The sequence below is a fragment of the Abramis brama genome, assembly GCF_963993115.1.
Source record: "Abramis brama genome assembly, chromosome: 4".
NCBI lineage: Eukaryota > Metazoa > Chordata > Actinopteri > Cypriniformes > Leuciscidae > Abramis > Abramis brama.
This window is the reverse complement of record NC_139966.1, coordinates 18,489,873-18,492,607: the sequence shown is the minus strand read 5'-3', so window position 1 is coordinate 18,492,607 and position 2,735 is coordinate 18,489,873. Positions and strand designations below refer to the sequence as shown.

At 41.6% G+C, this 2,735-nt stretch overlaps 1 long non-coding RNA gene across 1 annotated transcript; it reads right to left on the bottom strand.

Annotated features, from left to right (window-relative positions):
• Positions 1-357: 357 nt before the first annotated feature.
• Positions 358-2,318, bottom strand: LOC311080828. The gene is made up of 3 exons (XR_014605727.1): positions 2,213-2,318; positions 1,614-1,755; positions 358-984 (listed from the first exon to the last, which is right to left on the bottom strand). It is a non-coding gene; the product is annotated as an uncharacterized lncRNA (long non-coding RNA).
• Between the last annotated feature and the right edge of the window lie 417 nt (positions 2,319-2,735).

Sequence of the window (2,735 nt, the reverse complement as noted above, 5' to 3'; positions counted from 1 at the left end):
ACATTGTTTTCCTTAGTGTCACAATGCTAAACAATTGTGTATAAATGTAATATATATTTGGATCTTTGTTTTTTATACAAGGCTGTTACTTAGTTACTTAGAGTTTCATGTAAAATTGTTTTGTGTTTGTCTTGTTTCTAAAACAAGTAGACTATCACAAATGTGTATATATTGATATTGGCTGAAATTACTTTTGAAATAAATTGTTATTCATTCAGTTACAACACTTTAGTGATGTTTATTGTACATGGTCACATTGCAGTAACAGTTTACATTACATGTGCAATTTATACATTTTCCATCACATTCTATTTTCTGCACTCCACACATTTCCATGTCTTGGGCACCCTGGTCAGCTTAAGGCAGGTCTTGTGAAAGTGCTTTCGCCTACAATTTCCAGATGTGCAAATGATGACATCTGTGCCTGCAGGTTGACCACAGTAGCATCCCACTTCAGGCTGTTTTGTGGCTGTGGTGTATATGGGACTAAGGCGTGGTGCTGTATACCATTTCCCCAGCAGCTCAGGGAGCACTCCAGTCTTGATGAAATTCACCACTTTGCCATAAGCATCGTGGAAGAAGATAGGATCATATGGAATTTGCTGGGTGAAAACTTCCTGTGGTGTCCACACCATGAAGTCACAGTAACTCACCTCTGCAATGTGCATTTGTGCCTGCACTTGATACATGTACTTGTGGAAATGTCTCAGTGCCATGACCCCATCCTCTCCTATGCCAAGACAGAATGAGGAATCCTTGCAGCTTTCAGTGAGGGAGCAGTTCCTGGTTTTGAAGGGGCATTTTATCTCTAAAACGCCATCTCCATGGCAAGTGCAGGCTACCACACCATCAGGTGATGCTCCAATCCAGGGGAGTTCTGGGTTGATGATGAACCCTGATGCCCTCACCTGGAAGTCTTCATGGTGGTCTTGCATCATAGCAACAAAGCTTTCCCTTGCTTTGTCCTCATTTTGTTGACCCCATCTGACAAAGATTGGAATGTAAGCATGCAGGTAAATACAGTATGTTGCAAAATGTGAGAGCTTGTAGAATACGATGTGAGAACTTGCAGAACAAAAAATCTGTACTTGTAACTTGAAAATTTGCACTTGTAGAAATGTTTACACACCTGTCACAGGAAAAAAAAAAAATTCACAAATGTGTAGATTGATATGTACATGAACATGACAGCTGCAAACATGTAATGCAAAAGTCGAGGCGCACAGATTTGCCACTTTGTGATGCAAGCTCTCTTGAGTGTTTTTTTTTTCTTTGTGTGAATTCAAATTCAGATCACGTGTGTGAATATTTTTTACAAGTGCAAATTTTAACATACAAGTTCAGATTTTTGTTCTGCAAGTTCTCACATTGTATTCTACAAGCTCTCACATTAAAATGTGAACATGTCTATCATTTACCAGGTGTTGCATTATGATAATTTAAAAAAAAAAAGCATTGATTTACTGGCTTATAAAAGGCTTATCATTTATTTCACCTGAACTGATACACTGAAATATTAAGAGTTGTACCAAAACAGCCTGATCATTATGGCTATTACGCTCCAATACAATTGAAGTAGGTCAAACTAAAAGGAGAATGTTTATAATGTTTACCTGTTGCTTCGTTAGATGTAGATCATCAAAGACCTTGGTACTCTCAATCAGCAGCAAGGAAAAGTCCATCTCCAGCCAGGTGCGTGAGTACAATGTGGAAAGAGGAGCTGGCAAGTCCAGTTGCATCACCTTTGGGATGTACCTGTGATAGAGAAACATTACCCATGTTTTTGTTTTCCCCTGTCATAACTGAGATGAGTTGTAAAGTATTATGTGCAAGCCACAAAAGAGTGAAAGTGAAAGTGAAAAAAGTGTGAAAGTGACGGCCAAGTATGGTAACCCATTCTTGGAATTTGACCTCTGCATTTAACCCATCCAAGTTAGTGCACACACATTAGGAGCAGAGTAGTGAGTAGTGAACACACACACACTGCAAACATGGACACACACCCGGAGCAGCGGGCAGCCCTGTGTGGCGCCCGGGGAGCATTTGGGGGTTAGGTGCCTTGCTCAAGGGCACCTCAGTCATTTCCTGCTGGTACTGGAATCGAACCAGTAACCTTTGGATCACCAGTCCAATTCTGTAACCATTAGGCCATGACTGCCCACATGGCCTAATGCACAGCTTTTCAGTCTCTCTGTGGAGCAGAGCATCTTACCTGTGGGAGTGGCCCTCAATGACAGAGAGGATGGCACTCTCCTTTGGTTTGGACTCCTGCAATTCACTATTATGAAGCGCCTCAAAGAATGCTTGGCAGTCTTTATCTGATGGTCTGATATCAGGACAGCCAGGACCTTGATCTTCACGGCTTGAACGTGGCTCTTGTTTATGAGAGAAACTGATGTTGCAGATCTCTTCATATGGGACCCCTCTGACAGAGTTCATACTTGTCTGAGCCCAAGCACAAGGCTTCTCGGTACAAGCCTGCCCGTCTTTAATATCAGCAGCAGCCAACACGGAGTACAGAAGAGCTGCTGCATGAGAGCAGACCTCTCCTAGGCCTGCCTTACAGGTGCAATGAGCCATAAGTACTGTCCCGTCCTCTTGGACTGTGATCCAGGGATGTGTTGGGGTCACAGAAAGGTTTTGTGAATGCTTAACCTTAAGTATGAAACACAAATTGAGAATTATAAATTTAGCAATATAGCCAGATTACCAATGATGTTTAAGTTCAACATATA